The 26,226-nt window shown below is 45.2% G+C and overlaps 1 protein-coding gene across 8 annotated transcripts in view; it reads right to left on the bottom strand.

The window, feature by feature from the left end:
- The window catches only part of LOC134224821 (uncharacterized), a 225,942-nt gene that overhangs the window by 123,594 nt on the left and 76,122 nt on the right, over window positions 1–26,226 (bottom strand). The window lies entirely within an intron of this gene.

The raw sequence follows: 26,226 nt of genomic DNA on the forward strand, positions 1-26,226 counted from the left end.
GGTGACTTGCATAACTGCAGCGGTTACTCGGTCTTCATCTTCGTACGGCGTACGCGGCCACATCGTAGAACCATGCTGCGGCAAAAGACCGTCCACGATGATCTTCAGCTTGTCTGGACACATTTCGGCTGGCGTCGCTGGACCCTGATCTTCTTTGTCACAACTCGATAAGCGTTACCCCAAGGATCAGCGTCAGCTTCCTGGCACAACTCCTTGAAGCAGTTAGACTTGCTGATTTGGATCGCCCGTTTGAATGCCGCTCTAGCTTCACGGAAAACTATCTTTCGCTCCTCTCTGACCATTTCAGACCGTGCCCTCTGAACGTGTCTCCTAGCTCTGAGACAGGCAGCGCGAAGGTTAGCAAGATTTTCGTTCCACCAGTAACTTGGCCGTCGGCTATTCGTTGGCTCAATTTCCTCGGCATCGTCGCATCGCAAGCCCTCGCTAGCGTTTCCGTCAGTTGGTCTGCGTCAAGGTTTGTAGCGTCGCTGTTCACTCGAAGTGCTTCGATAAAAAGATCCTTATCGAAGTCCTTCGTCTTCCATCTTCGCCAACTAGACCTTATCTCCCGTCGTACCGTCGGCGTTCGCGTTCCAACACTATATCGGATCGCCTGGTGATCGCTATGGGTATATTCTTCACAAACTCTCCAGTTCATGTTCCTCGCCATCGACGGACTGCAAAACGTGACATCGATGATGGACTCCCTGCCATCTCTGCGGAATGTACTAACGGTACCTTCGTTGCACAATCTTACTTCCAGCTTAGCCAGCGCCTCCAGCAAACTGTAACCTCTGGCGTTAGTCAGTCTGCTTCCCCAATCCACTGCCCAAGCATTGAAATCGCCTCCGATGATCACTGGATTTCGGCCGATCAGCTTCTCCGTGAGTGAGTCCAGCATCCGGTTATACTGCTCCAAAGTCCACCTTGGGGGTGCGTAACAGCTACAGACAAAGATCCCGTTAATTTTGGCGATTACGAAACCCTCGCTTGAACTGTCTACCACCTCTTGGATAGGAAATCTGCCCATCACTTGGATAGCCGCAATCCCCGTAGCATCCGCCACCCAGTTGCCGTTGTCAGAAGGAATCCGGTACAGCTCAGCAATAATTGCCACGTCGCACATTGCTTCCTGTTGTCGACTGCCACAACAGCTGCTGTGCGGTGTCGCAATGGTTGAGATTCAACTGGATGATCTCCATTAATCTCGGCCCGCCATCGCCTTCTTGTAGGCAGGGCATTGAAAGCCACCCGTCATGTGGTCGTTTCCATCCTCCGGTTTGCAGAGCAGGCATCTTGGTTGCTTCGTGCAGTCCCTAGCAACGTGTCCTTCTCCACCACATTTCCTACAAAGACCGGATCTGTCTGGGCCACTGCAGTTTCGCGCCTGGTGTCCAAATGCCATACATTTGAAGCATCGCTCCATCTGTTTGGTGATTCGAGGGGTGAGTCTCAACGGACACATAGACCATCCGACCTTCACCTTGGCCACCTCCACCATTTTGTTGGCGGCATCTACCGGTAGTCGTATCGCTGCTATTTGTGTACCACCGTACGCTTTCCTCAACTGAATGGTCATCTGAACTTCGCCCAGCATGCATTGTGAGATCAGTGCATCCCTCAGTTCGTCTATCGTGGTGATCTCGTCCAGGTCTCTGCATTCGACCACGGCCTCCTGCGTTTAAGCTCTTACGTTTCCTTCTCTACCCAAGGAATTAGCAATGAGCTCCCGGAAGGCCGAGCTCTTGATTGTGGGATCCTTCTTCAGCTCGAACAGTAATTCCCCCTGCTGAGTACGCCTTGTCCTCACCACTTTTTCCCCCAAGTCCTTGAGCACCGGGTCCTCTCTCACCTTCCGGAAGATCGCTGCGTACGTCGTCTTATCGCTCACTCCGACTATCAAGGCGTCCCCCTTGACCCTCTCACGAGAAGGACGATGTTTTTCTTTCTTCTTCTGCTCCTTCTTCTTTTCCACGTACTCCTTCTGCTTCTTTCTCTTCTCTCGCTGACTTTCCACGGTTTGCCAATCACCGTTCTTGACGCCTTCCTTCAGTACGCTAGCACTATCTTGCACGTTCCGCTGCTTCTTCGGGATTTCCTGCTCTCCTGAGAGTCCCTGCTTCGCTTCTCCGTGCGAGTATTTCAGGAGCTCATTGGTGTTTGCAGTGTCTCGACTGTTGTATGCTCCGCTGCATCTTTCAGTGCTTTTTCAGCTGCTTCCGCTCTTCTTTTGAGGCGCGTTCTGTTCGTGCTCAGCAGATTTAACGGCGGACTTGATGCTCGTCACTAGAAGCTTGATCTTCGTGTGAACATTGTGCTTGTCCTTCACGAAGTCATAGAGCTCGTTGACTCGCTTCCGCACCTCCATCAGGTTGGACCTCCCAAATTGTAGATCTTCCTGAATAGCACTACTTTCCGATTTTGGGGTGGACACCCTATTTCCGGATCCTAGCTCCTGTTGGCCTGCTCTGGTTCTCAGCAGCCTTGGCCATACTGCTGGTACTTGCTACTGCTGCCTGCGCCATCACTGGAGATCGCTGCAGCCTCCCACTCTTTGCGAAAACATTCGCACCGCCTGCTCCTTCGTTGATTGTAGAATTTGTTTCCATGTAAAGGGTCCCCCTCCGGGCCGTTATCTCTTCCTGTTGTAGATAGTCGCCTCTTGTGATCCCATGGGTGCCTTTGTAACAGTGAGGTCCATGCAAGGGGTTGACTCGGTGCCTTATAACACCGTGTTCAGAGCCGGATCGGCGTAAATCAGGAATGGTGCATCTGAACCTACTACCCACCGGTATAGGTGACAAGTGTTGAGCGTTACCGGAGGCCTGCCAGGTTGTTTACCGGGACGGAGGCAGACGAACCATTGGCCTGCTTGCCATTTCAAAAAGATGTCACTCTTTTTTACTCAGGAAACAGAATAGCTCGACTGTCAGCCCATATACGCCTAATCCTATCCAAAAACCGAGAATCGTCCAATGTCGTTTGCCGTGACCAGTATACCATAATCAGGATCTTACTGGCATCAATCCTGATGTGCCGGTTGGCACACCTGTTGGGCTTGTGTGCTTTGAGCGGCGCACGGTCGCTGTGATAGGGCCTGCTTGCAAACACATGCAGCTTTTTATAGAGGTTCAACAGAGCCCACTGTCAAACCCCACCACGTTCTAGGCAGGCCCCCTAACTCGCAGTGGCCATGGGGAGGGGTCGTCAAGCCCTTGGACAAAGTCCCTGCTGCCCCCTGTGTGTGTGTGTGTGTGTGTGTGTGTGTGTGTGTGTGTGTGTGTGTGTGTGTGTTTTTTACAAGGGTTAAAGGCCATCAAAAATCTGGCGACAGACACCTCGAGCATCCACACTATGCTCGAAGGTGAACAGGGATGGGCTCCTCCTGACCTGCTAAAATGTGCCTCCTGGATAAACCGGGTCCCTTATCCTCCTTGCCTCGATCCCCCAGGACCACTGGATGCTGCGACTACTTGGGGCTGTGTTCATGATTCTGTTTAATCTTTTTAGGACCTAAGTAACATTTTTTTCATGAATTAATTTGAATAGCGCAATCAATAGAACAACATGAAAGCTATTGATTGCAGTATTCAAATTAATTTATGAAAAAAATGTTACTTAGGTCCTTTTGAAAAGTTAAGCGAGACTTCTTCTAAAATTCCGGCCCCTAGCTTAGGCACCCTATAGCACAGACAAACAGACATAACACATTGAACATTCACTCATCAAATACATCGTCGTTTAAACTCTAACGACATCTGTTGAATTCTGTTAGTTGGGCAAATCACGAACCAGATGGCGGTAGTGAGTAAACGTCAAACTCGAGCAAATCCGATGCGCGCGCCACTAGTGATCGATTAGCCAACTAATGACTATTTGAATTAACCAGTAAATCAGTGAACGGTGGAAATTTGACGAGTGTTATGTCTGTTTGTCTGTGCCTATAGTCAAACTCCATAGACGCAAAAGTAAGAAGTTAAATGTAAATACGTTACGTTTATACAAGTCCTACGTCTACTCGCGGTTATGTTGAAAACATTACCCATTGCTCGTTTTACTTTTTAGCGCTAGTGTTCATTTCGAATTGCTCCTAGGCTCGCTCCTAGGTGGCAGCACTACATTGTTTATGTAGTGTATGCCAACGCCATCACTTAGTGAGATTGAGTTTTTATGTCGGGCAGCCTGCGTTGTTGGCGGCGCTGAGGTGCGATTTAAATCTTTACACACGTTTTTACCGAAAATTTGTTCGGACATCCATGTCTGTTCTCTGTGCTTAGAAATTGTAGGAGACTTTTGATCCCCTTTTTATGGTATCTACGAAATAAATATTTAATAATATATAATATAGGGTTTCTTACCCCATTCCCGGCCTACCATGCGTACGACTGCATTACTTAATTGATATTTATGACATGGAGCAACTTTTCCTGCATTTTGTGGGCCGTGTTATACTGCAATGGGGTTCACCTCTGTTTAAAAAAAAGTAATGGGTTATGTTTTAAACATAACCGCGAATAGACGTAGGACTTGAATAATCGTAACGTATTTACATTTAACTTTTGAATTAATGAGGTTTGATTGGTATAGGTATTGGAAACGACAACATTCATACTATGTAGAATAATTAGCGATTTGTTTTTTCAAAACTTCTAGAAATAAAACCAACATTTAAATACATAATTAGAATCGCTTTATTTCTAACTATTAAACCCTTATGAACTCAAGCAAATGTGAGGAATTTATAGATTCTAGAAATTATTTTTGCATTTTCCGATCATAGAACCTGGTTTACAGTTCGTCTTTGAGTGATAAAACGGCCTACTTTTCCATACCAACGAAATAGATGCTTTAATTACCATCACAGATAAAAATATGTTGTGATTTTAAATGTATTTTCATGCACATATTTGGAGCATGCAAATGAACGTAACATTCAATCAATAGCACTCTTCTTTTGAATCGAAATAAATTTAAACTGAGCATGTTTGTAAAATTCAATCGAATTTGATTGAATATCAAATGTTAATTCGTTTGATAGGGTTAGCTGTAATTTTTCACGTCGTTGAATTTTCAAAACTATTTGCTGTGATTATGCAACTCAAATGAGTTGCATAAAATCCATTATAGCACTCATTTGGGTGCTATAATGAAAAACCAACATCTGAGCAGTAGTACATGACTTCTTCTTCTTCTTACTGGCATTACATCCCCATACTGGGACAGAGCCGCCTCGCAGCTTAGTGTTCATTATGCACTTCCATAGTTATTAACTGCGAGGTTTCTAAAGCCAGCATGGTCTTGCTTTGTAGCCGCGCGTCTTACCGCACGGCTAAGGAGGTACATGACTACATTTTACTAAATTAGCTTAGGACTTAGGTAAGTGTTCAAATAGTTCCAATAGCGTCGCGTAATAAATTAAATAGTTTGAATTTTCCAAATTGAAGTTCATCTATCGCTTCAAGGCTTGTTAAGCTATGCAAGGCAAGCCTCGTTGGATAAACGTACAACTCGTGCTGAAAAAATCATCTTTATGCAACTAGTTGTACAAACTACTATTAATGTTTCGGTTCCAAACTCTGAGTCCAGTTTCATAATATAACTTCTCAGAAAATGAGAACCAAAGTATAAAATAATGTTTATTAAACAAATTCTCTGGAAATTATTTTTTGCGGACTATTTTAAAACATTTACATGTTATACGGCAAATTTTCCTTATTAAAAATGGATACCAACATCATTGCTGAATGTGTATCATTTAATTGTCAATGCCTTCTGCGAATGAATGAAAATAATTATTTTTAATCAAATTTCTGTATTCAGTTGATCAGTATTGTAGTAGATTTTTTTTTGATTTGCTAAGGAATCAGAACTGTTATGGTATAACCCTGTTTTAATGTACTTGTCGTTTAGTACCAATCACAACTTAACATATGATCAGTCGTATGCCATGACTAATTCCCATCCCGGAATGATGTGGATTATTAAGCCAATCACTTTCCCTGGGTTATTTTTATTATTCTTCATCCACCACCCTGCCCTCGCAGCGTCAGCCATCATCGGTGTCTAGCCGTGAGCTCCGAGCGATGCGATGGGCGATTGCATCGATCGTAACCGACACCACTGCATCCGACCATCATCATGCATAGAATGGCAAAAAATGCGCACTCTTCTTTCACGCACACTCGCAGACCCACCGGGAGCTCTCCTACTGGCGACTGCATGCTGTGTAGGTGCGAGAAAAAATGCGTGAGCATAAAGCACGTCAGTACGCGCTGCTGTCACAAACTGTAATGACTCGCACACGGAAGGCACTGCTTCTTTTATGCAAAAATAAAATCTTGCAGTGGATCCGATGGCACGTGGCAGTGCATTCTGATGTCCGTGTTAGGAATACACGAGATTGATTATATATGAAATTTTTATTGGCCTTGACAAAAATTGTAATTTTCAATAGCTTATCGTTAACAATCTTGTGTTTCAATGAAGTTGGAAAATTGCTGGAGAGTGTCGAGTCGATTGATGTATAAATCTTAAAAATCCATCGAAAGATAAAGGCGCCAGTAACGTTTGAAATCTTCCCTTTCAGCGTAACGCTCTCGATTTTCAAAAATCTAAATGACACCCAGTATAGTAAAGAAAGACGTAAGTCCTACGTCAAAATAGCTATTTTTGCTAAACATTGTTTGAAAAAGCTTTTAATTGATTTAAATTAACAAGGTGCAGCACTCATTTCAATCACAGCGAATGGCTTTTCCGGCATACCCCAAGTCTCTTCGGCGTACGCAATAGTTTACTCAATCTCTCAACATCTTACTCTCATTACCTCTCTCGGGACGGTAGAAAATGCGACGTAAACAACAAAACAATATGCACGTTCCACGACAACGTGATGCCAGATGGTATTATTCCAGTGGCGTAGCCAGAAAATTGGTCTGGGGGGGGTTTTCTGTACATTTTTTTTTTCGAAAAAAAAAATTTCTTCTAAAAATGATGTCTCTGGGGGGTTTTATGCCCAAACCACCCCTGGCTACGCCACTGTATTATTCATAATAATTTTTATTTGTTATTCACTCATGCAAATTACTTGAAAACATATTTATTTCAATTTTTGAAATCGAGATAATTATAAACAATATGACAGCGTCAACGTATTTGACAGTTTTCCTATTAACGATGAAGGAGTATTTTCATACTAAAAAAGGCTCCTGGCCTTTTGTCAGCACTGTGCGGCTAGAAGTTCTTGTGCCGAGGTGATTTTTTGTGCGGGTTGAGGATACATTTTAAAATGCATTCTAATATGTTTAAATAAGTTCTAGTGAAACGAACAAATAGGAAGAATTGAAGTGCGTGTGTTTTGAATTATTGTGTGGTGATTAACAGCTTCAAGCAATAGTTGTATCGATCACTGTTACGATTTTCAGGTATACCTATAGGGGAAGACCCATTAATTACGTAACGCAAAAATCGGACTTTTTCAACCCCCCTCCCCCCTATGTCACATGTTTTGCATAAAGCATCTGAAAATTTTGTATGGATCGTCACACTTCACTCAACCCCCCTACCCCTCTAAGCGTTACGTAATTTGTGCACGTTCCCTAGGTGTTTATTCGATGATACGGTTTTGTAAAAGTGGAAAGAATCACTCCGGCTCAGTGGTGTTGCAACGAAGAGTGAAAGTTTGATATCTACATTTTTATTTTCTATAATTGGAACCATTAAGAGTAAAATAAATGGTTGAAGAATATTGAGTATTGTGCGAGTTGAATGGGAGACTTTTTAAGAATTATCAATCATAATTCTACGGATTCCAAACAGTATAAATCATTAGTTTTCTGTGCAGTGAGCCGGGAATTGGGTCCATAGACCCAAGTAGTGATTTACCCTATTTGTGCTATGAAAATATAACAGCATTTGGTAAATGTAAGGGGGAGTTATTCAAATTTTGCGTGCTACTAAAAAGATTTCTAGGAGCGTCAAAAACACAAACTGTCTTGCAACATAAGTACGTGGTACCGTGGGTTGACAATAAAAAAAACCCAGATCAATCCACCTAGCGTTGGTGGTGCCTTTCTCGCGCATTAAAAAAATAAGAAAAACACATAAGAGAGGACAAAATAGCACTCTAGGGGGATAGATTTTACTTTTTACATCAATTCATATGGAAACAACTAGACAATCTGCGTCGATTGTAACTTGTTGCGAGCAAATTGGATAATACTAAGTACTTAAAATCGTGTCTCACACACACACACACACACACACACACACACACACACACACACACACACACACACACGGGGGGCAGCAGGGACTTTGTCCAAGGGCTTGACGACCCCTCCCCATGGCCACTGCGAGTTAGACCGGGACCATCGTCCCTAACCCCTAATCCCAAGGCGTCAAGCGACCCGTGCCGAGGGGATGCATGGCCAGGGGGGTGAAATAATAAGCTAGGCCTTTAACGGAGCCTGTGGGGTACCGCGTCATGCTGGGCTCTTGCGTGGTGGACCTCTTTTCCCGAGCAACTCGTGGGATCAAAATGGAAAACCAAGACAATTCTTCAACTAGTGGTAGTAGTGTAGGCGACAACCCCTTCGCAAGAGGTGGGTTGTTCAGGTCTCCGCCTAGGAGGCCAGAGGCAATAGTCGGCAGCTCAGTGGGCAGCGCCAGCGTGGGTCACTTAACCTTCCTCTCGGCTAAAAAAACGCCGGTAGAGGTTATTGACGGCCCATGGCTTGTGGAGGCGATGAACCGCAAACGCGATGGGCTTTCGGCCTTCGAGGTGGCGACGGAACAGCTGGACGCCATCATCGACTTTGCGTCATCGAAGCATAATATCAGTAAGGACCTCAAAAGGAGTTTGCTGAAACTTCGAAAGTCGATGTTGGACGCCAAGCTGGAAACGGCGGTCGGGACGGCCAAGTGCGAACCCGTGAAATCCATGGAGTCGAGGTCTACCCAGACTGAGGCCCAAGAATTCGCGGATTTGGGCAAGGTCGAATCGACCGAGGGCGTGCCAGCGAAGACGGTGGTGCCAAAGTCTACCCAGACTGAGGCTCAAGTATTCGCAGGCACGTCGGGGATGGCTGCTCCAACGGAGCAGACACAAAAAAGGGGGAGACAGTCTCCAGGGGATGAGCTCCCTGGGGGCCGCCCCAAAACGCGGAGGGTTACTACCCCGAACAAGAGTAGTGGGGCTGGGAAGCTGAACCCCGGCCAGGTACCTCCAAAACCGGGGGAGGAAGGACCGGGAAAGGTCCGTCCACCCAGGAAAGACGGTGGTAAGGGGTTACGGCAGGCTGAGAGCTCTCAGAGCAGTAGTGTGATCCGGCTGTCAGGGACGGAATGAGTGAAGTCTCGCTAGGCCTGGCAGGAGTGTCGGGGGGCAGATATCTCTGCGGCACCTCAGAAGTAGGAGACACGAAAGTCTCGCTATGACTGGCAGGAGTGTCGGGGGGTTGATGCCTCTGCGGCACCTCAGAAATAGGAGACATGAAAGGGTCTGCCTCGTAACTGAGGTAGGAGCGGCATAGGAGCCACCAACCTACGGTCGCCTCTGGCTTGGTAGACAAGTGGTGCCACCCTGTTGCAGGACGGGGTGAACACCACACTGAGTGAGGACTGTCTATCTTGTGAGATGGCGGCATGGGGTACCCCCTGCAGGGTACCTATAAATTGGTTCCTTGCAGCCATTCAAGCGGCATAGGCAGGTGAGTGTTGGGGCACATGTGGTGCCAGTGTGTCTTGTGCAAATGTGTTGCATGGGGAGTGTCGAAGAGTCGAGGCGCATACGTGCACTTGTGTACGTCATGGAGGGGGCGCAATGCCCAATAGTCATCCCCCGAAGTATTGCTTAATTGCGGGCCGGGGGAATGACTGAAGAGGAAGGAGTTGGTTTTAGTGGGTCGGGAGTGGTGATCCCATCCCCACACTACCTGGGTTCGCCTCCCCAGGTGTCTGTTTGCAGATTTCCATTACCTTCGTTTAAAAAAAAAAAAACGAGCAATGGGTAATGTTTTTAACATAACCGCGAGTAGACGTAGGACTTGTATAAACGTAACGTATTTACATTTAACTTCTAACTTTTGGATCTATGGAGTTTAATTAAAGGAATCGATATTGGAAACGTCAACTTCCATGCTCTATAGAATTATTAGCTATTTGTTTTTTCAAAACTTCTGGAAATAAAACTAATAATTAGTTTGTTTCAAACTATTTAGCCCTTATTTACTCAAGCAAATGTAGGGCATTTATAAATTTCTTATTGATGATCGTATTTAAAGTTTAAAAATTCTATTTATAAAATTTTCAGACTTGGGCAAAATGTGCTATTTTAGGGGAACTGTCCCGTTTTCCAAACAAAGAGATACAGCACCATTTTCGTTGCTTCTTTTTGCTAACATGCGTGCTTACTGCTGAAAAAAAATCACAACAATAAAAAATAAGTCAAGGAGCAGTAACCCTACTAAAATAGAGGAGATACTGCTAATACGTCAACAAAAAATTATTTAATGTTTTGATTCCATACCCCGAGTCTACGTCAAGTTTAAATATTCTTCTGGAAATATTTTTTTGCGAACTTTTTTAAAACATTTACATGTAATACAGCGAAATGTTCTAATATGGATATTAACACTATTGCTGACTGTTCATCTTTAATTGCTAATGCCTTCTGCGAATAAAGGTAATTAATTATTTTAATCAAATTTCTATTTTCATCAGTGTAGTTGATTTTTTTTGCTGGGGAATCAGAACTGTTATAGTATAACCATGTTTTAACGTGTCGTTTAGTACCAAGCACAACTTAACATATGGTCAGTCAAATGACATGACTCGAACCCATCCCGGGATCATGTGGATTATGAAACCAATCACTTTTCGAGGATGAGCAGACCAAATCTCTCTTAGTTTATTCTTCTTCATCTACCACCGCTGCCCTCACTGCCTCCGCCATCATCGGCCTCTAGCCGTGAACTGCGAGCGATGCGATGGACGATTGCATCCATTGCAACCGATCATCATCAAGCACAGAATGACAAAAAATTGCGCCCACTTCTTTCATGCATATTCGCAGTCCCACCGGAAGTTCTACCGCAGGTGACTGCATGCTATCGCTGTGTAGGTAAACAACGAACGAACGAACGAAACGAAAAATGCGCGAGCAAAAAGCACGTCAGTACGCGCTGCTGTCACAAATTGTAATGACTCGCACACGGCAGGCACTGCTTCTTTTATACACAAAGAAAATCTTCCGGTAGACCCGAAGGCCCGTAAGATACCGCATTCTGATGTCCGTGTTAGGAATGCACGGGATTGGTTACATATGAAATTGTTGCTGGCTTTGACAAGAGTTGAGATTTTCAATAGCTTATCGTTAATAATCATAAGTTTCAATGAAATAGGCAAAATGCTGGAGAGTATCCAAGTCGATTGATATATAAATCTTAAAAATCCATCGAAGGATAAAGGCCCTAGTAACGTTCAAAATCTTCCCTTTCAGCGTAACGCTCTCGATTTCCAAAAATCTAAATGACACCCAGTATAGTAAAGAAAGACGTAAGTCCTACGTCAAAACCTAGGAGCGAGCCTAGGAGCAATTCGAAATGAACACTAGCGCTAAAAAGTAAAACACGGCAAATTTTAACCATATTTATCAGTACACTAGTACCGCGCAACGGGGGCATAACGACATACTTCAAAATGACCAGTAAAAACTTTACACAAACACGCGAATGAAGATGAACGTCTGTTCTCTGTGGTTTGACGGCTAACTTGATGGGGCGTAGGCCGGTGGTGATAGCGGGGGACTTCAACGCTTGGGCCGTGGAATGGGGAAGCCGCTCCACGAATCAACGGGGGCAGATCCTGCTGGAATCACTGGCCATGTTGAATGTGGACTTGGCTAATGTCGGTACCAAAAGTACCTACAGCTGGAACGGTGCCGAGTCGATTATCGACGTTACGTTCTGGAGCCCTGGCCAAACGAGTAGTTCGAACTGGAGGGTAGATGATGGCTACACTCACAGCGACCACCTGGCGGTTCGCTACAGTATCGACTATACGACCAGCATTCAGCGGACGGAAGAAGGGGCGAGGCCTAGTCCTCGTATGTGGAAGACATCATACTTCGACGACGAGGTGTTTAAGGAAGCGCTCCGCCGCGAGCACAATACTCTCGGTCTGAGCGGCGAGCAGCTGGTAACAGTACTCTTGCGTGCATGCGATGTCACCATGCCTAGGAAAGTCCACCCTAGGAATGGAAGACCACCGGCTTACTGGTGGACTCAAGCAATTGCGAACCTGCGCCGCGCCTGCCTACGGGCAAGGAGGCGGATGCAGCGAGCACGCACAGAAGAGGAGCGTGTTGAACGACAGGTGGCGTTCGTGGCTGTTAGAGCCGCTCTGAAGACTAAGATTAGATCAAGCAAAAAAGCCTGGTTCAAGGGCCTGTGTCAAAGTGCCAACGCGAATCCATGGGGTGACGCCTATAGGGTCGTAATGGCCAAGACACGTGGGGCGATGGCCCTACAGAGCGGTCTCCAGAGATGCTGGAGAGGATCATCGCGGGCTCTTCCCACGTCACGACCCAAGTCCCTGGCCTCCCTTTGTGGAGCTGCCATGGGCCAGGAGTGGCCGACGAGGGAAGAGTAACGGTGGCGGAACTTGCGGGATTGCACAGTCCCTTAGTGTAGGTAAGGCGCCAGGACCGGATGGTATTCCGAACCTGGCCATCAAAGCGGCCATTGCCGAGGCTCCCGAGATGTTCAGATCTGTTATGCAGAGATGCCTGGACGAGGGAGTCTTCCCTGAAGCATGGAAAAGGCAGAGCTTGGTCCAATTGCCAAAAGCGGGAACCACCGGGGATCCGTCGGCATATAGACCAATATGCCTGCTTGATACGTGCTCGAGAAGATCATCCTCAACAGGTTGTTGATACGCACGGAGGGTGCGGATGGTCTATCGAGTAACCAGTTTGGCTTCCGAAAGGGTAAGTCGACCGTAGACGCTATCTTGTCGGTTACCAAATCCGCTATCCAGCGTGAGAGGAGGGGAGTTCGCTATTGTGCAGTAGTGACTCTCGACGTGAGGAATGCTTTCAATAGTGCCAGTTGGGCAGCTATTACAGATGCGCTCCTGCGTCTTGGAATTCCCGAGAACCTGTACAAGATTCTCGGAAGCTACTTCCAGAATCGAGTACTGGTATACGACACGGAGGCGGGTCGGAAGTGCGTTGACATAACCTCAGGGGCTCCGCAAGGTTCCATACTGGGTCCGGTGTTATGGAACGTCATGTACGACGGTGTCTTGAGGTTGAAGTTCCCGGTGGGCGTGGCAATCGTCGGCTTCGCTGACGATATTACGCTGGAGGTTTACGGCGAATCGATCGAAGAGGTGGAATTGACTGCAGCCCACTCGATCGCAATTGTGGAGGAGTGGATGAGTTCCAGGAAGTTAGAACTGGCTCACCACAAGACTGAGGTTGTTTGTTGTTAACAACCGAAAGTCGGAGCAACAAGCGGTGATAAGGGCAGGCAACTGCACGGTCACCTCTAAACGCTCCATCAAACTCTTGGGGGTAATGATCGACGATAAGCTCACCTTTGGTAGCCACTTCAATTACGCCTGCAAGCGTGTCTCCACAGCTATAGCGGCATTGTCCCGGATGATGCCCAATAGCTCTGCGGTTTATGCCAGCAAGCGCAAGCTTCTGGCCAGCGTAACTCTGTCCATACTGAGGTATGGGGGGCCAGCTTAGGGCACGGCCCTGCGTATTAACTGCTACAGAACGAAGTTAGAAAGTACGTATAGGCTCATGTGCCTAAGAGTTGCGAGCGCGTACCGTACCGTGTCGCACGATGCACTTTGCGTCACCACCGGTATGATGCCTATTGACATCGTTATCGGTGAAGACATAGAGTGCTTCGAAATGCGTGGCACGAGAGGCATCCGTAGGACTGTCAGGTTGGCCTCAATGGTCAAATGGCAGCGTGCGTGGGACAGTTCCACTAAGGGTAGATGGACACATAGGTTGATACCGGAGATAGGTACGTGGGTCAAGAGGCGCCATGGGGAAATCACGTTCCACCTGACCCAGGTCCTTACAGGCCATGGTTGCTTCAGACAGTACCTACACCGGTTCGGACACTCGGCCTCGCCCGAGTGTCCGGTGTGCGTAGGTTTAGAGGAAACGGCGGAACACGTGTTGTTCGTGTGCCCGCATTTTCGCATAATGCGTGACCACATGCTTGGACAACCTAGTCCGGAGGATGTGTAAAGATGGAGTTGTCGAACTCGATCCTTTTATCGAACAAGTGGCCGCGTGAAAAACAACATGGTATCGTCGCTTTCGCGGCGTCGGTCAACCGGGCGGGTTCCGAGCCCGAGGACGGAAAGGGGTCCTCGTCAAGGCTGGGGCAGGCGTAGGCACCGCGTCGGCAAGTCCCTCTGTGTGCTGGCGAATAGGCCCAATCGCAGAAAGGTCAATTTGGGGTGCACGCGGCATCATCATTCTTGATACCAGTCGTGCAGAGGGAAGCAGGCGCGAAGTCGACCCTGCCCACCTTCCGAGGACATAGGGCGTGGTAAGGCCCCCTGGAAAGCCAGCAATGCGCTGGCACGATGCCATGGTGTTCTTCTAAAAAAGCGAGTCACGACGTTCGATGCTGCAGGCAGCTGGGGGCAGCAGGGACTATGTCCAAGGGCTTGACGATCCCTCCCCAGGCCATCTGCGAGTTGTGGCGCCTGCCTAGGATGTGGTGGGGTTTGACAGTGGGCCCTGTTCTTCTTCTTATTGGCATTACATCCCCACACTGGGACAGAGCCGCCTCGCAGCTTAGTGTTCATTAAGCACTTCCACAGTTATTAACTGCGAGGTTTCTTAGCCAAGTTACCATTTTTGCATTCGTATATCATGAGGCTAACACGATGATACTTTTATGCCCAGGGAAGTCGAGACAATTTCCAATCCGAAAATTGCCTAGACCGGCACCGGGAATCGAACCCAGCCACCCTCAGCATGGTCTTGCTTTGTAGCCGCGCGTCTTACCGCACGGCTAAGGAGGGCCCTGTTAAACCTCTATAAAAAGCTGCATGAATCCGCAAGTAGGCTCCGCCAAAGCGACCGTGTGCCGCTCAAAGCGCACAAGCCCAAGTCCTGGTGTTAGGTGGGACGCTAAACAGCCCTGACACGACGGCTCTCCGACGAGACAGGAGGTTTGCGCAGGCCCAATAAGCCGCCTTTAAAAGCAACCATTACGAATAACATTGAAGATAATACGACTCGATACAATCGGCAACGACCTAGGCGACGAATAAAGGATCACGATTGGAAGCTTGGAACATGGAACTGCAAGTCGCTAGGCTTCGCAGGTTGCGACAGTATAATCTACGATGAATTACATCCCCGCAACTTCGATGTCGTAGCGCTGCAGGAAATCTGCTGGACAGGACAGAAAGTGTGGAAAAGCGGGCATCGAGCGGCTACCTTCTACCAAAGCTGTGGCACCACCAACGAGCTGGGAACCGGCTTCATAGTGCTGGGAAAGATGCGCCAACGCGTGATTGGGTGGCAGCCAATCAACGCAAGGATGTGCAAGCTGAGGATAAAAGGCCGTTTCTTCAACTATAGCATCATCAACGTGCACTGCCCACACGAAGGAGATCCGACGACGAGAAAGAAGCGTTCTATGCGCAGCTGGAGCAGACATACGATGGATGCCCTCTGCGGGACGTCAAAATCGTCATCGGTGACATGAACGCTCAGGTAGGAAGGAGGAAATGTATAGACCGGTCATCGGACCGGATAGTCTGCATACCGTATCGAACGACAACGGCCAACGATGCATAAACTTTGCAGCCTCCCGTGGAATGGTAGTCCGAAGCACTTTCTTCCCCCGTAAGAATATCCACAAGGCCACATGGAAATCACCTAATCAAGTAACGGAAAACCAAATCGACCACGTTCTAATCGACGGTAAATTCTTCTCCGACATCACGAACGTATGCACTTACCGCAGTGCGAATATTGAATCCGACCACTACCTCGTCGCAGTATGTCTGCGCTCAAAACTCTCGACGGTGATCAACACGCGTCGGAGTCGTTCGCCGCGACTTAACATTGGGCGGCTACAAGACGGTAGACTAGCCCAAGACTACGCGCAGCAGCTGGAAGTGGCACTCCCAACGGAAGAGCAGCTAGGCGCAGCATCTCTTGAAGATGACTAGAGAGATATTCGATCCGCCATTGGAAGCACCGCAACCGCTGCACTAGGTACGGTGGCTCCGGATCAGAGAAACGACTGGTATGACGGCGAATGTGAACAGTTAGTTGAGGAGAAGAATGCAGCATGAGCGAGATTGCTGCAACACCGCACGAGGGCGAACGAGGCACGATACAAACGGGAGCGGAACAGACAAAACTCGATTTTCCGGAGGAAAAGCGCCAGCAGGAAGATCGAGACCGTGAAGAGACGGAGGAACTGTACCGCGCTAATAACGCACGAAAGTTCTATGAGAAGTTGAACCGTTCACGTAAGGGCCACGTGCCACAGCCCGATATGTGTAAGGACATAAACGGGAACCTTCTTACGAACGAGCGTGAGGTGATCCAAAGGTGGCGGCAGCACTACGAAGAGCACCTGAATGGCGATATGGCAGACAACGGTGGCGGTATGGTAATGAACCTAGGAGCACGCGCGCAGGACATGCGACTTCCGGCTCCGAATCTCCAGGAAATCCAGGAGGAGATCGGCCGGCTGAAAAACAACAAAGACCCTGGAGTTGACCAACTACCAGGAGAGCTGTTTAAACACGGTGGTGAAGCACTGGCTAGAGCGCTGCACTGGGTGATTACCAAGGTTTGGGAGGATGAGGTTCTGCCGCAGGAGTGGATGGAAGGTGTCGTGTGTCCCATCTACGAAAAGGGCGATAAGCTGGATTGTAGCAACTACCGCGCAATCACATTGCTGAACGCCGCCTACAAGGTACTCTCCCAAATTTTATGCCGTCGACTAGCACCAATTGCAAGGGAGTTCGTGGGGCAGTACCAGGCGGGTTTTATGGGCGAACGCTCTACCACAGACCAGGTGTTCGCCATACGTCAGGTATTGCAGAAATGCCGCGAATACAACGTGCCCACACATCATCTATTTATCGACTTCAAAGCCGCATATGATACAATCGATCGGGACCAGCTATGGCAGCTAATGCACGAAAACGGATTTCCGGATAAACTGATACGGTTGATCAAGGCGACGATGGATCGGGTGATGTGCGTAGTTCGAGTTTCAGGGGCATTCTCGAGTCCCTTCGAAACCCGTAGAGGGTTACGGCAAGGTGATGGTCTTTCGTGTCTGCTATTCAACATCGCTTTGGAGGAGTAATACGAAGGGCAGGGATTGACACGAGTGGTACGATTTTCACGAAGTCCGTCCAGTTATTTGGTTTCGCCGACGACATTGATATCATGGCACGTAACTTTGAGAGGATGGAGGAAGCCTACATCAGACTGAAAAGCGAAGCTAAACGGATTGGACTAGTCATCAACACGTCGAAGACGAAGTACATGATAGGAAGAGGCTCAAGAGAGGTCAATGTGAGCCACCCACTACGAGTTTCTATCGGTGGTGACGAAATCGAGGTGGTTGAAGAATTCGTGTACTTGGGCTCACTGGTGACCGCCGATAACGATACCAGCAGAGAAATTCGGAGACGCATAGTGGCTGGAAATCGTACGTACTTTGGACTCCGCAAGACGCTCCGATCGTATAGAGTTCGCCGCCGTACCAAACTGACTATCTACAAAACGCTTATAAGACCGGTAGTTCTCTACGGACACGAGACCTGGACGATGCTCGTGGAGGACCAACGCGCACTGGGAGTTTTCGAAAGGAAAGTGTTGCGTACCATCTATGGTGGGGTGCAGATGGCGGACGGTACGTGGAGGAGGCGAATGAACCACGAGTTGCATCAGCTGTTGGGAGAACCATCCATCGTTCACACCGCGAAAATCGGAAGACTGCGGTGGGCCGGGCACGTAGCCAGAATGTCGGACAGTAATCCGGTGAAAATGGTTCTCGACAACGATCCGACGGGAACAAGAAGGCGAGGTGCACAGCGGACAAGGTGGATCGATCAGGTGCAGGACGACTTGCGGACCCTCCGCAGACTGCGTGGTTGGCGAAGTGCAGCCTTGAACCGAGCTGAATGGAGAAGTCTTTTATGTGCAGCACAGGCCACTCCGGCCTTAGTCTGATGATAAATAAAAAATGTTCGATGCTGCAAGGACACGCAGCTAACCTCGAGGGTGCGTTATGCACTGGCCCCCCTTTGAAGCATTACTTTCTGGTTGTACCGAAGGGACGATGGGCTTGGCGGCAATGGAAACGGTTTAGCTGGTCGGGGATGCAGTCCTGCCTCCCTCATTGGAGGTGGCCCCTAACCCCGCACTTCCTGGTCAACCCAGGATGTCTGTTGAGCAGATTCCCCCTCCATTGTTTAGGAAGAAAAAAAAACACACACACACATATCCATCTTGCGATACGCGAGCCCTGTCTGGATAACAGCGTTGAAGACGCAGAGGAACAGACTTCGATTAAGCAGTACGTACAGACTAATGGCCATGAGGGTCACGAGTGCTTATCGAACAATATCGTCGGAAGCTGCATGCGTGATAGCAGGTATGATTCCAATTGTTCTGTTACTAGAGGAGGATAGCGAATGCCTTGTAGATCGAGGCGTCAGAGGTGTTCGAAATAGAAAAATAACTGAAACGATAAGTAGATGGCAACAGCAGTGGGATAATGCACAGAACGGTAGGTGGACCCATCGCCTCATTCCGAATCTATCAAAATGGTTAAATAGGACTCATGGTGAAGTCAACTTTCACATGACTCAGTTTCTATCTGGGCATGGGTGCTACAGAAAGTATCACCATAGGTTCGGCCATACAATGTCGTCGTTATGCCCAGAGTGTATAGGCAGTGAGGAAACACCCGAACATGTATTCTTTCAGTGTCCAAGGTTCGAGATAATTCGAAACGAAACGTTCGTCTTCAGTGGTCCGGACACAAATCCAGACAACATTGTCGAGAGAATGTGCGCTGATGCAAATGTGTGGAACGCCGTTCACAGTGCAATGACACAGATCATGTCAGCTCTGCAACGGAAATGGAGAGAAGATCAGCGATTGGAAAACGAATAATAATAAGAAAGTTTGGCAATACATCGGTAAGACATGACCAGAACAAAAGGCCAAAGTACGGAGCGGTGCTAGATGCACAACCAGCCTCCCCAATGAAGTAATATCGTACGGTGGTTCCAGGGGGAGATAATGCGGATGACGAAAGAAGGGTTTGGTGGGTAGTGGAATCGAGTATCACAAGACAACGCAAAGATTACAACGCAAAAGGCTATGGTGTACTCCCCAGAGTTTATTTCACGTTTTTTTCTCTGGTCCGACCTCCGCACTCCATCAAAACCGGTAATTGAGATCCACAGAGCCTAACTCCCAATTGGCGGATTACCGCAGGGAGAGGTGAAAGTTTCCAGCGTTTTTGCTAGGAAGTGTCAAAACTCTATGGAAAAAAAAAACACACACACACATCACCATCATCGCACCATCAGTGCGGAAGTTTCCTTCACCGGAACTGGTGGACCACCCTCGACGCCGGGGGAAGTCAGGAGGATTCGAGTGAGGAAGTTTGCGGCACGACCGCCGAGGGATCGAGACAACGTAGCAGTGGATCTCAGCAAGCCAGTCGGCGAAACTAGCCTAAGCCACAGAGAACAGACATGGATGCTCGAATAAAATTTCGTTAAAAACGTGTGTAAAGATTTAAATCGCACCTCAGCGCCGCCAACGCAGGCAGCCCGACATAAAAACTCAATCTCACTCAGTGGTGGCGTTGGCATACACTACATATAAACAATGTAGTGCTGACACCTATAGGAGCGAGCCTATAGGAGCAATTCGGAATGAACACTAGCGTTAAAAAGTAAAATACGGCAAATTTTAACCATTTTTATCAGCACACTAGCACCGCGCAACGGGGGCATAACGACATACTTCAAAATGACCAGTACAAACTTTTACACAAGCACGCGAATAAAGATGAACGTCTGTTCTCTGTGATTTTATTGCTGATGCCTACCTATACCGTTGGCTTGGCTTGCCCCTAATGTGTGCAGGCATAGGGTCTGTCTCATTTGGAGAATTAAACTTAAAAGTGACAGTTCGAAAATTAAAAAATCACCCCGTTATAAGAATGGCTGGTGCTACCCAGCAATTCCAACAGGACATCGATGGAAAATGATTCGATATCTGTCAAAAGTAATCTTGCTCGGCGAGCAGGATTATTTGATAATTATTGAAATGTCACTTTAAAGTTTAATTTCATTTACAATGTTATGGAAACTCATATGTGAATATGTACGTTATGTGGAAGATATTGATTTGGAAAATGTATTGGAGGTAACCACTTTTCCTTCGATGGGACTCGAACCCATGACCCTACAGTCCCTACAGTCATGGGTTCGAGTCCCATCGAAGGGAAAGTGGTTACCTCCAATACATTTTGCAAATCAATATCTTCCACATAACGTACATATTCACATATGAGTTTTCATAACATTGTAAATTAACGTCCAAGTCGGGTGGTTTAATCCCCGGAAATAGGCAATTACCTTTGATTGAACTGTTTAATTTCAGTTTAATTATCCAATTGAGACAGACCCATCCCGAGCAGCACAAGTCAAACAAAAATGGTTGCAGCAACTTGATTGTGACTAAATCTGGTCACATAACAGTTACCGTAACCTAGGTGAAACATGTGTGCTGCTAGGGATAGTAATCCAAAACAGGTTGCCGTTGTTGCACTTACCATGAAATTATTATCAGTGTACGGAAGTACGAAGATGGGTAGATTGAACTCACATTTGGGTATTTTAGTTCTACCGTGTACACTGTTTTTCATACTGATAAAATAGTTGGCAAGTCAGCCTGATATTCATATCGATTTCTAATCAGTTTGATAGATGTCCGGCAATGAGAAATGAGATAGATAGAAGGTGAGGAAGAAGACCAAATGCAAGTGGATTAGTGGATGATGGAAAATGTAAACAGCAAATGGTGACGTACATATTTGCATGGCTTCTTATGGGAGCTCGCAAGATTTTTTTTATACAGGTACAGGTTATCCGACTTCGTCAGTAGATGGGAATAACCAGCGCGGGGGGGAAACATACATTTTCAGTGCAAAACGTAAACAAACGAGCATAAATTCCATACAAAAATCCAAGATGGCTGAGTTGTGGATATTGACAAGTCGGATAACCTGTACATAAAAAAATCTTGGGAGCTCGTTCGAATGTAGAAGTGAAAGCTTTTTCGCCATACACGAAAGGCACGCACACTAAATATGGGTAGATTGAACTCACATTTGGGTATTTTAGTTCTACCGTGTACACTGTTTTTCATACTGATAAAATAGTCACATCACATCCCATACCTTAGTATCTATTTTCATTGGATGTCCGGGTAAACTTGACAAATATTTGTCATTATGCCAAACAGTGGATCACTACTTGGATCACACTAGGTGGATCAATCTGTTTTTTCGTATATTCGTAAATACCACTTGTGTAGAGATAAAATGAAATAGCTAAAAGATGGCATTAAGAGTATATTTCGTCTACTTTATCGACTGGGTCAGTGCCATCTATTTTCAGATTAATGATGCTATAAAAATTTCTCTGTACAGCATAATTTCTTACACGGAAACCTAAAACTACCCAAACTTAAAACAGTTTGATGATTTTCCGTGCTATCGCAGCTGAACCTAAAATTAAGAAATTGTCGAATTTGTTGAGTTCATCATCAACAGTCATGGGAAAGAAACTACTCAAATTGTATTTGAAAAAAAAAACCATTTATAATAGCGGTTCAGCAAGATTTTGAGATTGAGATTGATCCCCAACCAAATATTTGTGCCGGATTTGAACTATTTTGTACCAGAAAAGAGAGACACAAAATACATAAACCACAATATTTGTTTCTGAAATTTGTATACCGTAACAATCTGTGCCTGGTTCTGGATTTTGCCTCCTCAGAGGCAACAAGATGGTATAGCGAAGACATGATAAGCGCTACTAGCATTACTCGGGAAAATCGTTTACTCATTTCTATCTCTTTCTCTCTGCCGAAAAAAATACCCATTTAAAATTGTCAACTTTCATAGAAGAACTGTCATTTGACGATAAAATCAGCTGTCTCTTGAAAAGGCCTATACGGAAGTACGAAGATGGGTTGATTGAACTCACTTTTGGGTATTTTAGTTCTACCGTGTACACTGTTTTTCATACTGACAAATATTTGGCAAGTCAGCCTGATATATGTCGATTTCTAATCAGTTTGATTAAACTTCGTCATTATGCCAATGTATGCATAATGTCACCACTAGGTGGATCAATCGGTTTTTTTTTTCAAAACTGGACTTATTTAGTATTTTACGTATATTACGTATATTCGTAAATACCACTTGTGTAGAGATAAAATGAAATGGCTAAAAGATGGCATTAAGAGTATATTTCGTCTACTTTATCGACTGGGTCAGTGCCATCTATGTCCAGATTAATGATGCTATAAATATGTACAGCATAATTTCTTACACGGAAGCCTAAAACTACCCAAGAATCACTTAAAACAGTTACTCAAATGATTTAATTTTGAAAATTAAGAAATTGTCGAATTTGTTGGGATAGAAACTACTCAGACCATAGCGGTTCCCCAACCAAATATTTGTGCCGGATTTGAAATAATTTTGTACCAGAAAAGAGTACATAACGCATTATTTGTTTCTGAAATTTGTACAGTATCCCCCCGCTTATCCGGACCTCGCTAATCCGATGACTCGTTAATCCGGATCTCGCTAATTCGGAAATTTCCGGATTAAAAAGTATCAACACATTATGCTGTCAATTTTCAAATTTGTGCTGTGATTTTGTTTTGGGTCAATTGTATGGATTTGACAGTCGGATTAACGAGAGAAACCCCGATAGTCCGGCCATACATTTGTCGGATCAGCGGGGGTATTACTGTATACCGTGCCTGGTTCTGGATTTTGCCTCCTCAGTGTATGGCTTTAGACGCAACGAAGACATGATAAGCGCTACTAGCATTACGTTTACTCAAAAGTCTAGTTACTAGATAAAGATTGTCGCTGTCGTCGCTGTCCGGAACATCTTTTGCTGGCGAGGATAGGGGAGCTAAATGTCAAAGATATACGATACGATTTGACAGCTTCGGACAGCAGAACAAAGGGAACCGAAGCGACAATCTTTATCTAGTAACTAAAATATCTTTTGACTCATTTCTATCTCTTTCTCTCTGCCGAAAAAAATACCCATTTGTGGATATACTCATTTAAAATTGGCAAAATGAATACAAAAAATTGAAAATGTGCAAAAAAAATGCTTGACTCATTTTCGTCATCAATTTTTTGAAATTTGGGTTAATAATTATTATGCATAATTATTATGCTTTAAATTTTGTAAAGCGATTTTGATATACATCATATACAAAACGCCATCTATTGGCATTTTTTGTTCCCAGTACGCCCTGTTGTTTCCAAAATTTCTGCCCAGTCAGAGTTACACGGTTAACATCTCTACCTACACGCTCGTTTCAAATCACTCAGAGAATGAGTTGCCGTCTCTTTTGACGTAGGACTACGTCTGTGTTTTCTATATTGGGGTACATTTTACGATTGCGAAAATCGGGGACCGTCACGAAAATATGAAAGACTTTAAACTTTAATATCTAAGCCGTTTCACGATGTATTTTCAATTTTTTTTTACCTTAAATTTCCTCCGTTTCGAAAGCGGTTTGGACAGTAAGCGATTCATCTTCTTGATCTCCGTCATAAAAGCAATGAACGGTTCTCCTCGCTGTTGCTTCCGTTCTTGTATTTTCGTTCTAATTCCCTGGTCTTTATTGGGGTTTCCAAATCGGTGCGTTATGGAAGTCTCAAATTCTTCCCACGTATTCAAGTCATCCACGAAGGTGAAAAACCAATCCGAAGCACCTCCTTCCAACAACATATGAACGTCTCTCAATAAGATCATCTTGCTCACACCTTCTCGCTCAGCAATATGTAACCGATGGTTCCAAAATGATAATTTGCTGGTTCCATCACAAATCCTATATTCAACGCATTTACCCTATACTACACTTAACATACCAGTGAGTGACTGCTCTGGGAAACTCAATGGATCAATCAATAAACAAAAACTGCCGCTATGAAATGAACAGATCGCGCCACCGTAGACATGTTCTGTCAAACACACATGAATAGAAATATGCGTATACAGTGCCGCCGTTGTTTTGATGCGGTGAGTGCAAAATGAGTTACCTTGATTGATCCATTAAGGTTTGACAGAAGCAGCACTCACGCAGTTTTCAAAATCTGATGGCACTCCCACGCAAACCATCAGCACAGGCAGATAGGGGAAGCCTTCGGCTATCTGTTGGTGGTGCTGATTTGCAAGGAAGTTCCATCAGATTGGACAAATCGACGTTTGAATCTTTGTTTACAAAATCAGATACGTCCTTTTGAATAAGTACCCGAGAATTATTTTCTTCGTTCGAAACCAAAGTTTTTGAAACCTTGGGAGTTTCTGTTGAAACAAATTTTGGACAATTTTCCTTCAATGCAGCCTACTTGCCTTTTCAATGCAATGGGCAGCAAAAGAATTTGTTGAAAGCTGATCTTCAAATTCTAACTCGCAACAAAACTAAATTCTTCGTAATTGTTGACTTCAATGCCAAACACCGTTCATGGAATAATGCTCAAAGCAATTCCAACGGCAAAATTTTATTTGAAGACTGTTTTGCGGGATATTATACTATTCAATATCCCAATGGCCCAACTTGTTTTTTATCCACTCGAAATCCTTCGACAATTGATTTGGTTTTAACTGATTCAAGTCAGCTGTGTAGCCAATTGGTAACTCATGCTGACTTTGACTCTGATCACCTTCCTGTGATATTTGAAATCTCACAAGAAGCCATTTATAATCCAATCAGCTCTGCTTTTAATTATCATAGAGCTTATTAACAAATGGCGAAAAGGCTAAAAAACTTGCTCAGCAGTTCGAGAGTACCCATAATTTTAGTCTAGGTCTCACTAGTCCAATAGACGAATCCAAGTAAAAATAAGAAGAAGACACACGACGGTGCTAACTTTGACAGATCCTACAGCACAGCATAGGAAGATAATTTTAAAATGCTTATTATAAATTCTAGACAAATTGTAATTAAAATCTGATTGATGTACGATACGGAAAAAGTTCTGAATTACATATTCGGAAGCTTAACTCAATTTTTTTAAATATTTTCCAAAAATGTGTCTATCATACAGTTCGGAACTTTTTCCGTATCATACTTCAATCAGATTTTAATTACATTTTGTCTAGAATTTATTATAAGCATTTTAAAATTATCTTCCTATGCTGTGCTGTAGGATCTATTGAGGATCAGGTTACACGGAGCTTCGAAGACATTCTCAATCAAGAGAATGTTTCCGTTCCTTCGTTGGGAACTAATTTGGATGAAGTGAAATCTATTACTAGAAAATTTAGAAATATGAAAGCCCCTGGTGATGATGGTATTTTCTACATACTTATCAAAAAAATTCCTGAGAGCTCTTTATCCTTTTTGGTTAATTTATTTAACAAATGTTTTCGATTGGCATACTTCCCAGATAAATGGAAAAACGCCAAAGTTGTTCCAATTTTGAAGCCGGACAAAATCTAGCTGATGCTTCTAGTTATCGCCCAATCAGTTTGCTTTCTTCAATAAGCAAACTGTTTGAAAAGATTATTTTAAATAGAATGATGGTTCATATCAAGGCTCTATAAACCGTAATCAATTCGATAATGAAGATAATTTTATTCGAATCCGCACTAATACTAATAAAGTTTTGAACTAAATTCAATATTTTGGAGCTATTTGCCGACTTACCTCCATCATAGCATATTCATTACATTTTCATATTAATTTTTCACTTATCTAAATTGATTATTACTGAGGAATTGCTGGAAAAACGCTGAAAACTGCCTTATTTCCTGGGCCGGCATTCGTATTTTTATCGAACGCATACTAACTTCGAACGTTCGGAGCAAACACATACACACAAGTTATGACAGCGCCTCTCCGTGGATGCGTGTGCACGC

Source organism: Armigeres subalbatus, chromosome 3 (assembly GCF_024139115.2).
Source record: "Armigeres subalbatus isolate Guangzhou_Male chromosome 3, GZ_Asu_2, whole genome shotgun sequence".
NCBI classification, from domain to species: Eukaryota; Metazoa; Arthropoda; class Insecta; order Diptera; family Culicidae; genus Armigeres; species Armigeres subalbatus.